The following is a 15,621-nucleotide window of genomic DNA, read 5'->3' on the forward strand; positions in this document are numbered from 1 at the left end:
ATACGATTATAATTTGTCAATATAATACTTATGGTCTCTTTAGACTTACACCAAACGTCAACTGCGATTCTATTGTACCACTATCCGCAGGGGTTCAGGCGAGACTCGCTAAAAGCATGTTGTCTTCTCCAATTTGCCTTCACTGTCACAACCCACTCCAGCCGCGACTGTGCCCGCTGATATAATTTGCCCTTTCGTTCTCGTGAAATATAAGAAAGGCTGTACTCTGACGCGAGGTGAGGAAGCAATGGAATATTTTATGTGACATGTTGAAATGAATATGTATGCGCTGGGTGCTAGCGGAAATAGTTCCACTTCTATTTAAATTTCTTTCGGTAAAATAAATTATGAATGAGTGTCGACCTGTATGGACTTGGCCTGAGAAGAGTTTTGTTTCCGTTTGTTTTGTTTATTCATTGAATATATATATAATACCAGTATACATTGTATTGTAATATTATATTATATTAGTATTGATTTTACTGTATATTTTTTAAAGTGTATATGTAATAATGCAAGTATGTAAGTAGCGTTTTTTATACTATTAAAGCGGGCGTGCCCTGTTGACACGTGTGTAATACTATATAACTTCAAATATAGCGAAAAATTGACTTCATAAACATAAGATCTTATAATAGTGACAATACTTTTTCATTAATCTCTGTTTAATATTGTATTAAATATATAGTCATCATTGACATTATCAAGGGTTTCTTTTTCAATGCTTGATATGGAATTGGAAACCGCTCATGCTATCCGTGTACTCTAGTAGGGTATCAGTGTGAGATGATAGATGAGAATGAAAACAGATCAGTTGTACTATCATAACGAATTCATCAAAAATTAAATACGATGGTTTTCAGGCAGAAACGTGCGGGGTTATTATCAATATAATGCAACCCACAAAATGTTTTTTTTCTATTTATTTTCTATTTGCTGCAAAGTTTCTTGCGCTGATATAATTATTATTAATTCTCTTATATGATATGGCTATAGTAAATGATAAATGTATCCTATTTTACTCAAAAATATACTCCATTAAAACGTTCCAGATTTAATAATGCTGCCAAATCTCTCCACTCTTTCCCTATAAAAAGTTTTGTGATCTCAAGCGGAGCCAAGCTGTTCATCCTATTTGCCTCTTCAAAGAAATTAAATAGATACCTACTGGATTACTTGAATACAACATTTTAATAACTAGACTATATCTATTAGTACTTATTTATAAGAGAAATAGTTTATCTCTTTTTAATAATAAGATTTTATTTCTGTTGTATCTGGAATAGTTTGTTAATAGTGTTACTGATTGTATATATTATGCTCTTAATGATAATGATGACGATATCAGCCATTAACTATCTATTGCTGAACATAGACCTCTTACATTAGAGGAATTTTGCCAGTAGTAGACATTCTTATTCTTTTGCTTATATTTCTTTTTATATATTTGCTTCTTCTTTTTTCAATATCAAAAGTTTACTTAGCAATTTTATATTTTTTCTCTTATTATCAAATAGTATTAATAAAAGAGATATCGTTTCAAATGCATTTTATAAACAAGAAGTTAAAAATACAAAATCTAATATATTTAAATAAATAACACACAATTTAGGAATATAGACCTATGTCATAGTCAAGTCCTCTCCCACGCTCGCTCTTCAAACTGAGATTGACGTAGGTGTAGCCAATACCACCTGCAGTTATCGATGCAGTCGCTTTAGAGTACATGTTGTCATATACCAGGATACTCTGTGAATGCAATTAGAGTAAATATAATAAAAGAATAGTTCTCTGTTTATAATAACACTAACTTTTATCCGTGACTTCACTCCCTTGACTAGGATATGTTCATTTACTGAGATAGCCTATGTCCTTCACCATCTCATATAGTGCGTATATATCTACCAAATTTCATAGTGATTGGTTAAGATGTTACGATACTAAAAAGTAAGAAATACACACAAATTTTGATATTTTAAAGTATCATCCCGCCTTTTTTATGCCTATTTCTCACTTCTTTAAGAATTTAGACGTATGGCGAGTAATGTTATGATGGCTGAAAGGTTCCCATTTAATAAAAAAATAGATATATCACTTGATAATATAGTATATGTAGCTATTTCTTAAATTCACAGCTATTTGTAGCATATATTTTGACGTTTGCAAAGCAATCAAAACCATGTTGGGTACTTCTCAATAACTTAGAATCATTAAATTTAGCATAAAGCAATATCGTACAGCTCGAGTGAAGGGAAAATCGTAAAACCGTAAATTTGTAGTTAGAAGTTGGTAACTTGGTCGGTTTTTTTGTATGCATAATGGAAATACGAACAAGCTTATAAAAAGTAGTAACTGATCTCTAATTTATTAATAAACTCTTTAAATAGAATCACTGCTATGTAGTGGGATAGAAATTCCTAAGTAAACATATTTTATACAGTTTCTCGCTGATAGAATGACTTGTTACTCAACTACGTGAGATAGATAGTAGTAAAATGTTAAATACATTACATGAAATTGAAATTAAATGAAATTATACAATAGTAAAATTTCAGCTGATTTTATTAATTTCTTTTATTACATCGGTAATTTTTTTTTAATCAAAAAAATTACTAAAGCAATTCCATAACTGGCTTTACGGGATACGCATAGTTAATTAAATGCTAATGATCTTTATCCTTGTTTATGTTTTTTAATGTTTTTAACTCCTGCGTAAATATCAGTTGTAAGAGTATTTTAAACAATATCATTATATCTATTCACGGTATTGCTAATGTTATTATTTCATAATAAGGCAATATATTGCCTGTACTTCCATTTATGTGGATCAAAAGCAGCCTTTCATTAATAATAATACAAGATCGATTCCCTAAACAGGATTATTAATTAATCAGTTGTAAAGGGGTTCACTGTAAACTGCACAAAGTAATAATATTCTGATAGTTTACAGCAATTAGCAAACATTTGAAATAGTTTCTATTAAATTTTTAACAATAATAATAACTGTCTTTATTAAATAATAAATTACATATATATAGTTAGATCTACTAGTCACCGTACTAGATCAAGCCTGTATCTCAGTGGATAGTTAATCCTTTGACTTAAATATTTATATAATAAAATAGATATCATACTGATATATATCATGAATTGAATATTAAGTATTAAAATATTGTCTATTAAAATACAAATATATAAAAAGGCCTGCTAGCCAAGTTACCATCAACATTGTGTAGATAAAACAATAATATTCAAGCAATTATAATGCAATAAATAAAATTAAAAATTTTAAGTAACCCTCGAAACGCCTGAATAGATGTTCAAAATTGTAGCTAAGAACCATTTCGATTACGTCAGCTTTCAAATAAAACAAAAAACAGTACCATAACAGATCTATTCAAACTATGATGCCACAGACAGGTACACAGACACTTTAAACTTATAACACCCCTCTATTTAAGCCGGGGGTTAAAAATTGCCTATGTCTAAAAATTCAAATTTAGTATTTTTATTTAAATTCCTTTCAGCCAGTCTTAGAATTTCTGTTGACATCCGACACGAAACCGTACATCCAGCTCTCAAGTTTGTATAGGAAATTCTATTTTTTTCCGTCTATTTGTATCGTTTTCCAATTCTTATTTCTTTTTTAATAATTTCATATCTTTTAATTTCTTTGTTAGAATACTTTCTTAATAGGATGCTAACGATTTCGATTTCACTCTGTATATGTATATTTATAATGGTAGTGAATTTGAACATTGAAACTGACATAAGGTTACTGAAGATACTTTATAGCTGCAGTTGTTTAAAAAGAATTAGATTATTATGAAAATAAATTCTTATCTATAACTTGAATTTTAACAGTGAATCAATCTATTTTATTATCTGCCATCATATTTTGTTTATTTATTATTTTCTTAAAGTTAAAATTGGAACATTAGTTTATGTAATTTAATGCAAAAAAAAATGTTAAATATGTTAATTACATGTTTTTAACTTAACATTGTGTATTAAAAAACACTACCGAATTGAGAACCTCCTCCTTTTGAAGTCAGTTAAAAATTATTCGTTGTTATGATGCAAGCATACCTACGTATACAGGAGTTAATAGATAAGTACAAGTTCTACTTATATTGTAAAAGATATGCAATTATTTATTACTCAATCATACTTAAACGGTTGGACTAATTTAAATGAAATTTAATATTAGATAATGAATTTGCAAACGGCTAGATTTAGCTAGTTATTTATTTAGTTCGTATAAATATGATTTAGTTGCTACGTCAAGAAGAAACTATTAAATATATTATGTAAAGTTAACTTTATGTCTAATATACAAACAGCTCTATACTCACATTTATAATTTCTTGTTCCGGACTTGAATAAAAAACGTTTTTCACTCTTACTAAGAATGGATACGCGCTGTATTGCGCTGTTGTGTGATATATCAATTTTCTATTATTTACGTCTCCTAATATTAAATGTTCACAATTCACAGCGATCACACTGGCTAATAAGAACGTAACAAATATTTTAAACTTCATTCTTATTTCAAATTTAGTTTCGAGGAAAAAAAATTGTTTACACTAGTAGCAATACGACGACACAATGTCTGAATGAGATAATATCGAATCAACTGTATGTAGTACCGGGAACGGTCGAGATGTTGTAGTAATTGAACTGAACAATATAACTGAGGTCAACGGATAATATAAATAATCATAATAACAGATTATAGTGATACTGTTCATAAAAAAAAAAACAATAAATACAAATATTGATCGTATATATTATTATGAATTAATGTTTGTATTTTAATATTTAATTATAAATATTGATTTGTTATAGATATAAGACATTAGTATATATACAACAAATAGTATTGACACAGTTATTTTCTCACTTTATCGTAAAAACAAAAAAGTATAAATGTACCCAAATGTTTACAATTTATTAATATTATATGTAGATCCTTAAATAAAATAGTTTAAGATTGCAGAAGAACGCGGGAATATAAGATCTCTGTTCAACATTGGTTGTTGAAATAGTCATAATAATAACAATGATAAATCTCTTATGAACGTAGACTTCTCAACTTTTAAAAAAGCAAACATTTTATCAGCTTGCCACTACAGAGTCAACTTTTGAAACCATATCTTGCCTATTACTATTAAACTATCGAGTTACCCATTAGTGAGTTAATTCCATTTGGTAGTTTATGCGGAAAAGAGTAACAAACATCCATATATATCCATCGTAACAAACTTTTACATTTACAATATTACAATAGAAAAGGATTAATTAATTATGTATATATATCAACAATAAATATTGATTTACGAAATATGAAATGTTATAAATCATACTGTTAAGTAAGTTTTTCTGCTACACGTAAGGGTTACCCCATTGGGGCAGACAATAGGTGTCCGCCGGTAATAGTGAGCCGAAGGCATTTTCTTTATGTGGGGAACGAAGGAAGGGTTCGTGTATTAGTCTGATTCCATTCGGCGTGTTCCGGTTGAATGTTGGAAACAATCCACTCCCGGTTTTATGAAGGGCATTCTCAGTTTAGGTAAAAGAGGTAAAAGGGCCCGCCGGTGTCTTTGAACAATGGGATTTTGTAAATTACACGAGCAAACAGATATCTTTAGAGCACGCACTGAGAAATACCAAAATGATGCTCTGAATATTTGAAGATCGTGTTTTTTGAAATAAGACACCACGAAAAAGAATATTATTCTGTTTGTGTTGGGTATATAAAATTTAAGTAACTTTTTTAAAATAGTTTTTACCTATGATATTACTTGTTTTTATGTATAAAAATTAACTAATATTTGTATAAAAGTGAAGTTATAATAAAAGAAGAAAGCGATTTAAGTTAAGAAACTAATCTTTATAAATATGCTTCAATCCAGTTCTTATGGGTTGTTATTAAATATTCGTAGTCTGATTTCTAGTTATCTATACTGCTATCTGCCAGAATAGAGTATGTATTTTATATAATTTTATATTCTTTAGATAATCATTCATTGATTTAACTAACCTAAAACACAACGATACGTTCTCATGATACATTTAGTATATTTTAAATCTTAATTTATTTATCATTGTATTCATTTTTGTGTTGATATTAATTTTTAACACCTTATACTATTAAGGATTTTTTGTAATTTGAAATTTTCATTTATAAAATAACAATAATAAGAAAAGTATCGAATTATAATATTAATAATGTATAAATAAATTTACATTAAATTTATTTTAATCACAATAGAAAAAGAAGAATCATTAAGTATTCAATAAAACAACTTCAATGACGAACGAGCAGTCTCTCTGGTTATGTAAAAGGATTTGATTATAAAAAAAATCTACACGAAGACTGAGAATTCACGCAAATGTTCTTGTTACACGCTTATTCTAAAAGGATTCCAAATTCCTTATAGGAGGCTCCATAGACCATAAATAAACTAGAATTTCTAAGTTGCTACTTCAGAAAATGAAAATTTATACTTAACTTTTTACAACAATTCCTATTCGTAATACGGGAAACCTTTGAAGATTTCTCTTAAGTTGAAAAACTGCAACAACATTGAATGCTATGAAGATTTTATTCCCACACAAACGTACGTTACCTTACAATGATTAATGTAAATGATATCCGCGTGGGTTTTCTTTGGAGTGCAAAAGTTTCCGTGGTATTATCGCTGTTGATAAAGGACCCTCGTTCCTCTAACGACTACACTCGGGTAAAGGGTGGAAACATATTCGGTAATATCCGTGTGCGATGCGCTCATTTATTTGGCATAATCTCGCTAAAGTTGCGGTTACCCGGGTACGTTGTTCGGTTGGAATAAAGGCGGTTTCTACAAAGCATAAACATGGCCTCATAGTTTTTCCGGCCAAAAGTTGGTAGTGCTCCGGTTTTATGAAGTAGACGAATTACTTTGTCCGGAATGTATGTACGTTGTCTTTTAAAAAAAAGGTCATGTATTAGTTGAATGTGTTATATCATGAAAATTAATGGTTATGGAACTAAGTATATTATGTATTGGTATGTTACATGAAATGAGGAAGAAAAGAAGTTAAAAACTGTATATTTTGTTAGTTTGAGTCTTCATTTTTAATCAAATTACAACTTATTTACGGAGAAAGAGTATTTGTATGTAGGTATTATTACACTGTACCTCAGATTGTACAAAATAATTTACTAAAACTAGTTTTTAAACTAAAATAAAACATAGTTTTTAAACTAAAATAATTTTCTATCAGTACTTTATTCTCTCTAACAGAATTCTAAAATTTCATAAGAAGAATAATAAGAAGAATTTTAAAGAAGTTTATGTACGTAATAAAATAATTTTTGTTTGGCATAGTTATACTCAAACATTAGCATTTTTACTGCATTAGTCATTTAACATAATGTGCCTTTTTCTAAGACTGCCAGTAGCTGATAAGGGACGACAAAATACCCAGCCGGGATATATTTAGGGGAGTTTCTTATCTTATGAGGAATCTATATGCTTATTACGTATTACCACATAAAGTTTTTTTATCGGTTGCTTGATAGTTGGCGTCTATGATGAATATTATTATTTTGTATGAGAGTATTGTATTAAAATAGAACTACATCGGTTTTGTTAGATACAAACAGGTCAGTTAATATACCAACAGGAAAGTAATTAATGAAAATTATTATTATTAGATTTTGTCTAACTCTTATTTGATCAGCTAGTGATTTTAATATCATTTCTACTTTTAACTTTATTTATTATTTAATTTTGTTAATAACAAATTATTGTCAAACACATATACTAATATAACTGTCTACCAATTTTTTTTAGCAAAGAATATAGAATTACTTTTATAGCCTGATTATTTAATATAACCCGTTAAAGATAAAATAGCTACCATTGATTTCTCTGTTTTGTAATCTAAATATCATAATCATAGTTATTTATTAAAATGTTTTTAGCAATATAAAATATACATAAGTGTTTGACATATTTACATATTTTCATTCCCTTAACATAGAAAAAATATTACTATCTCTCGAGCTGTTATTTTGAAGTAGGCTTAGTTCCACACTGTTTAACTTCCCGTACTTAAAATACACCAATCGAACGCAAGTTCGATAAGCAATAGACAGGCTAGGGAGTTGCATTGACGGTGTAGATAAGACTTCCCCCCAGTAGTCCTGTGTAATTTGTTACTCATTGTACGGCGCTATAATAACGAACCTCCATGTAAATAAAACATGGGGAGTTCTAGTTTAGAAATTGATATTTAAAAAATATATATTTAAAACCCTGTAAGTTTTGTATTTGGACTTCATGATCATCGTATTACCATTATGAGACTATGATTACTAATCTCACAATATAATCGAGTCATGGAAACATTTTCGATAACTGCTTTTGAATGTAAATTTTCTGCTTTAACTGTACTACATATAATACGAGTATAATGCACATATAGAGGTAACAACTATAGACAACTTGTGTTTAATATTTTTTGACTTCATGCCATTATGATATTATCTACGCGAAATCTAAAATTGCATTATTGTTTTTTTATTTAATAAAAATTATATTTAATATAGTACAAACATTTTAATTATTTTTTGAATTTATTTAGATAGATTTAATTATTAGATAGATATCATATCATCATATCAGCCGTTAACTGTTCACTGGTGAACATAAGCCTTCCATTATAGATATTATATATGTATATACTAATTAAATTTTTAATTCAAAACAACTTTATTCAAATAGACTTGTTTACAAGTATTTTTAATATTCGTATTTTTTTTTATTACTGCAGGATTCGGAAGGTTGTGGTTGATTACAATCTATTTACAATATCACTTATTTTGAGTATTACTTTTATGTGGAGAGAAAGCCAATAAAATGGTTTTACTTTTTTTTTTTTAAATTGTTCAATTGTTAAACTTAACAATTTATTATCCTTTTCTGCTTTAACGGAATCTTTGGCTTTATCCCAATGTTGTCAACCGTTAATAGACAACGCACGTGCCGCATTTTAGCCCTGCGCTCCTGTCTCTGTTCTGCCATGAGGGGATTTTTCACGATTAATATCTGTAGCATACACTGTCACTTCCATTTGCTGACAATCACCCTCTACAAAAACATGGATTAGTGCTTAAGCCCTTTTAGGTATTGGTGTCTAATTTCCTGTTTGTTTATAAAGGGTTCTGTTTCTATATTATACTTGTTATTGGATACAGATAAAGTTCTGTTGTCAGTAAATTAAATTTCTAGTATTTTTAAGCCCAATCAAACAATGATTAAACTTAACTAAAGTAGTATAGGAATACTACATACTAATATATATAAATTTACTAATATTACAATATTATTCCTTATCAGGGGGGAAAGGGATTCTTAATAATGAGTTGCAACAGCCTCGTCGCTAGCAATATACCCTATCAGATCGGCCTCTACGCGGTTCCACCTGAAAACTATCGTGGTTACTTCTTATTGAATTCTTCACGATGGACCTACCTTCATTCTCATCTACTATCCCTTATTGGTGCCTCGCCAGCGTATACCGATATCGCAGGCGAGGTTACCATTTCATTTTCACCGATTAATATTATTCCTTTTTTATATGCATGTATATGCATGTGCATATATAGTCCTTACTGGACAAAAATGTTTTCTGTTATATTTAAACACGAAAGGACGATTAGGTTAATCTACATTGATTTGACTTCTGAAGTGTCAAGCACGAAATCAAGTCGATCTTTTTTTTAAGAAAAGGTTAATTTTCATCCTTTGATATTTGGATAACGTTAATACCATCATCATTATCTCGACCATTATCTGTCCACTGCTGAACATAGGCCGCCCTCATAGCCATCTGCATCAAGTTAAATGCCATAACGTGAACTATTATTACAAATGAATTTTATGTCGCAATTAATCTGACATAAAAGGTTAAATTTATTCATGCTCTAAATTAACAGCTATTTAGAATGTTATAATCGATTATTTTCAAAGGACTAAAATTCACTAGTGTTCTTTTTTTCTATCTGAAAACACACATTAACATATTATACGTACATATCAGAAAAGAGCTCATTTATTCTACAGCTCCGTCGTCATTATTAATGCTTCCTTTTTATCTTCTGCGTGCTTAATTGATTTGTCGCTTATAGCTGTCCGTATTCTTGCTCCTCAATTACGTGGACCGAGTCTGGTATCGCGAACTGTCCAGTCCTTTATTTATGGTCGGCCAATTGATTGAATTAGTGGCCCCTGAGGCGCTTGCCTGATACTGACTCGCCTCATACGAACGAGAATTTATTTCTTTAACGCGGATCACTTTTTCGCAGACTTTTACGCTGAATTAAAATCTCGCATCAAATTGAACGGTTTCATTGATATAATAATTATTCACTGTTATCTGTAAGTAATGGAATATAAATTTTGGTCTTTATGTAAATTGAAGAATTTCTTTAATTAATATAAGGAATACATATATATTGATGCTAATTATTTAGTTCTTTTGTAAATTTAATATTATTCTTTTTTGTTTTTAAAATTTTGTTCTCTAGTAGTTCTTTGTAGTCTGTCTTCTGTAGTTTTCTTCATTATAATTATTTTCCTTTAAGCCCATTGTTTAATTATACTCAATACATACAATATAGCTCATAATATCACCCACATATATATACAGTCATATTAGTATTTGAATTCTATAGAAATTAATATAAAAACTATAATGGAGTAGCGGTTTCACCTGCTAATAATACCGGGTTCGATCCTGGTGTAATAAAAATATTTGTATTCATGACTACATTTCTATTGATTTGGATATTTTACACGTATTATTTACAAAACTAATATGAATAATTAAAACAATATTATTAATAGAGGATTAAAATGCTCAAAGTCACTAAAATTCTAAATTTTTTTACACAAATAAAAATTCATTCTTTTCATTGACCCCTTTACATTAAATGTTCTATTTATTAATACAATCAATAACAGCGCTATTTAACTGCAAAATTTTAATCTGACTTCTACAAGCGAGCGAACGATTGATTACTGTGTCTCGTCGTATCTTTTATCTCAGTGGGCACGTGCCGGTGATATGTATCGTAGGAAGCCTCACCTGACACAGACAGGAGACCAAGGCAGTCCAAGATTTGTACGTGGCCTGCATGCAGTAGCCATGAATAAAATATATATATGAAGAGTTGTCTTTATTTAAAACTATGCACCTTTAAATACGAAACTTATTTTTATTTACTGATTTAAATGTAATTTTTAGCAGCTTCTTTGTATCCCATTGCTATCCTACTATTAAAACTGTAAATGTTACTTATAGTAAATTATGCTGTTTTAGTTTTTAAAATATTGTCAGCTGGATGTATTTGAATGAAATTTAATATATAAATAGACCAAAATCTAGATTTATAAATTGGTTACTTTACCATATATAGTGACTATCTATACCCCGCTTCATCCATGGTCACATGAATAGTCCTATAACCGTCCTCAAGAAAATATCTGGAAAATTAAAAAAGAAATATAAATCCAACTGATACTTCAGAGATTAGCACGTTCAAACAAACAAATTCTTCCACTTTATATTTATAATACACAGTATCTATAATAAACGTGATAGTGTCTGTTTGTATGAATAACAAATGTTCATATATGCTTTAATAGCTAATCTTATTAGAATTAAGTTTCGTACATAGACGGACCATATCACATGTAACTCAATATGTAAGATATTTTTTTATCTTTGTTTTATTTATTTTTTTTATTTTTTAGTGCATAAGAATCAGTTAATACTGAAAGCATTCTCTGTCAGTCAAACTATTCTTAATTATAATATTATCCATCTGGTTTAACCGAAACAACTATTGATTATGCTATATATGTATGTTAGTAGTAGTTTCTATTTCAGTGAGCACGTGCTTGTGATGTGTATCTTGGTCCGGTTTATCTAACATAACAATATACACAGGAGTCATCATAATACGTGGTCTGCATATTGCAGTCAGATAGTTGCCAAATAAGAGTTCATTTTGTATTGTAGTTCCATGTATTTTTAAACGATTTTAGAATTGAGGAGGTTTTTAGTTTATATATATCTTTTGTATGTCAGTTCTCATTCATTTTAGCTGATGGCTAGTCTATTTTGCATTAAATTAAAAAAAATCTTTTTGCCTTCGATAGAGTTTATTTCCGTGTTGATCTTATATTTTTTTGCAATTGATGGCGCTGTTTACGAAACAAAATTTTTAAATTATTTGTATTCTGTAAATTAATTAATGCACACATAATTATAATATATAACGAAAAAAGTTTGAAACAATGCATACAGGACGCACTGATAAATGCGCATGTATTTTCCATGAATCGAACCTATCACTATTTATGAGGTCTAAATGTAAATAAATCTGAAAACTTCTTACCTAATAAACAGAGTACCATCATTATATTAAGGAGTATTCATCATCATAAAGAGGGTTTTGTCAGTAGTTGCAGGCTTGGCAGGTTAATTGGCAACTACGGTTAGGCTTTGGTGATGTCTAAAAAGGGACGCTGCTGCCCATTCCTCAACCATTTAGTTCTCTTAGTCGTCTCCTAGAACTCCCACGGGAAAGGAAGGGATACTCATTATGTTCCAGGATCACACGGCAGATATAAGAAACAGAGTTTACCATACTAAATTAGAGGCACTTTTGGTTAATTAATATTTATCTACATCAGTTAAGTTAATATCAAAACAATGTAGTGTAAGGTAACTACGATTAATGAATATTTTAGCAAAATAGACTTAATGAAGGAAGCTTCCTTTGTCCCGACCTAGTGGGTTGATTAGACAGCCTGTTATGGCAAGGGGATTAACCATGATATAAAATTAGCCTAGATAGATTAAAAAAAATATTATTATTTAATTAATAAAATTATGTTTAATGATTAATGAATGATATTAGAAGATTTTTATAAAAGTAATAGGGTTGATAGACCATTCCGTTACTTATCGACTTTAAAAATTATTTTCAAATATTTTTTGTTCAGCAATTATAATTTATTCACCAATTTTGATTTGATTGTCAAAATGAATTGTCAAAACTATTTTTTAACTGTAAAGATTTTTATCTTGTTAGTTCTATAATAATTTATTATTTGTTTAGTTTTCCTCTAAAGAACACAGTATCACATTATTAAAAAAAGGAATTTCTTCACAGTCGGCAATTGTTTGTAATTTTTATTGTGTAACTGTTTGTGTGGTAAAAAATATTATTAATGCATCGGGTTTAATACCTACAAAATTAAGATTGTTTTTAATTTGTATGTGTTATTTTAAATTTTGTGTATAATACCTACTATTAATTTACAATAATTTTCGTCGATTGGTAAGGAATTCAAATTTTGTGTGATAATTTAATATCAGTTTTACTGCGTAGAAACTAATGGAATATTTTGTACTACAAAGTGAAACTTTTTTTCTATTTCCTACATAAATAAGTATTTATGTAAAAAATAGAAAAAAAAAATTGTTGAGACTTTACTACTGAAGTACCAAACTGATTTGAAAGAAATTTAGCAAAATCAGTCTAAATAAATGAGCTTGCGATATGAAATAGAGTATGTGATATCAGTATTTATTTTTCCATTAATGACACATCTAGAATCAATATGTTATAAACCTTGGATGTCTATTGTTAGATTGAATTGGATTAGATTGTATGGTTTACTAGATCCATCAAATCAGTAGTATATTTAATTTTTTTTTTTGAAGATAGTATTCAACGTTCGACGTCAGCCTCACTTGAAGAAAAAGTCTCCATAATTTTTTATTTGGACAAACTTAGTTATGAAACTAATTAGGAGTCCTATCGATTACAAAAAGAATCAACAAAATAGTTGCATAATTAGTGAATATACCACGAAACATACGAAAACACAGTCGCATAGGGAACCTTTTCCTTTTTAAAGTAGGTGGATAAATTAAAAATGCTCTGCTTGTCTGAGTTTGAATAATGTTTCCGACATATCACTGACTGCCTGACAATTTGTGTGAAGTGCGTTACCAATTACGGTACGGAAGACATATTGTCAGTGGGTTTTTCAATGTCTTTCATTGTCATTAGGGCTGATGTAGGCGTCATCTACGAAGTTTTTTAATGTCTGGTACCTATTAAGTTCTACGTAAAAAACAGAGATATTTTGTATGTAGCCAGAACTTCCTTTTTGTGTAAGCTGTGTACTTGTACAATACGACAGTAATAAGGTATTTTATGATTAGGCTAAAATGCTGACATGGTCTGCCTAGGATCATCTATCGTAAAAAGCAAAGCCATAGCAAACATAAAGAAAATTTTATTGTCCGCGGATAAATATTCCTCATATGCACAGGCATTTCATTTAATGACGGAAGTTTTTGGCCAGCTTAAGATATAAAATAAATAAAATTTTTCTTTAACGACTTCTGCTACGTAGAAACGTGAACAATAACTTGGTTATTGTTCTTAGATAACAAGAATTTTTATTACATTACTTCCCATAAATATAGCTGATACTGTTTTAATTTTAGGCTACAATATCCCTTGTAGGTACTATTGGGGGTGAAAGGAATATAACGAAAAGTTAATAATTATTAAACGTTCTTTATAATTTTCAACAACAATAACAATTAATTATTTGTATTAATGTCTCTAAACATTACTTTAAAAATAGATATTTTTTACACAAGGAAACATAATGGGAAATATATATTTTTGTAAATAATGTTCATGTGTTCAATATATACTAAAGAAGTGATCGTTGCCAATAGGTTCAACAACTAACCTGACTGGATCGACCGAATGTAAACTAGATTTTATCTAATGGCTAACTGAAAGATGTTAAAAGTACCCATGTTAAAAAGCATTTACACTTACACATAGATAAGTAGTGAAAAACATTATAATTGTCTATCTTAATTTATTATTAAAATTAAGAGTTTCACTACTAAATTACTTGTTTGAAGAATATATGGCTTTTTTATTTAGAAATAAATAACTTTTCTTGCTAGGAAAGTTACTTATTTCTAAAAGTTGCAAAAGTTATTTATTGATACCATAGCATTCCCATAGTCCCATATAAAATACTTGAGAATTTGGAATTTGAATTTGTTTTTGTCATTTCTCCAATCATTTTGTTTCTGCATATATTTTAAACAAAATTCCTAATAGAAATTTAGCCGGAGTCAATTACGCTGTGTTGTTGACACATGCAGTCGCAGGATCTATTTTAATCTGTTGTTCTATGTTTAAATGTTGGGAACTAGCACCATTGTTATATCTAGATACTTTGACATAATATTGTTCTATGGTATCGCCACAAAACAGTTAGGTAACTAGAAACGTGACTCGCATGGCTCAGCATCCCAATTGACACGTTGAAACTGACGCGTGTGCTGAATGTTAGCTGAGATAAGCCAATTAAGGGCACCGCCTGGATTGGGACTGCACTGTTTAATTTTGGGATATCAATTTATAGTTGTAAGCTGCTACTTGTTAGAGATTTGTATTGTGTTCTACATAATGTGAAAATAATGCATAAACTTAATTCAAAATATTTAATTTAATCT

At 29.2% G+C, this 15,621-nt stretch overlaps 1 long non-coding RNA gene across 1 annotated transcript; it reads right to left on the minus strand.

Moving 5' to 3' along the window:
* Positions 1–1,534: 1,534 nt before the first annotated feature.
* LOC113519017 (uncharacterized) lies at positions 1,535–4,664 on the minus strand. The gene is made up of 2 exons (XR_008252583.1): positions 4,356–4,664; positions 1,535–1,749 (listed from the first exon to the last, which is right to left on the minus strand). It is a non-coding gene; the product is annotated as an uncharacterized LOC113519017 (long non-coding RNA).
* Between the last annotated feature and the right edge of the window lie 10,957 nt (positions 4,665–15,621).

This window comes from Galleria mellonella, unplaced genomic scaffold, assembly GCF_026898425.1.
Source record: "Galleria mellonella isolate WM207_F2 unplaced genomic scaffold, CSIRO_AGI_GalMel_v1 utg165, whole genome shotgun sequence".
Taxonomy (NCBI): domain Eukaryota; kingdom Metazoa; phylum Arthropoda; class Insecta; order Lepidoptera; family Pyralidae; genus Galleria; species Galleria mellonella.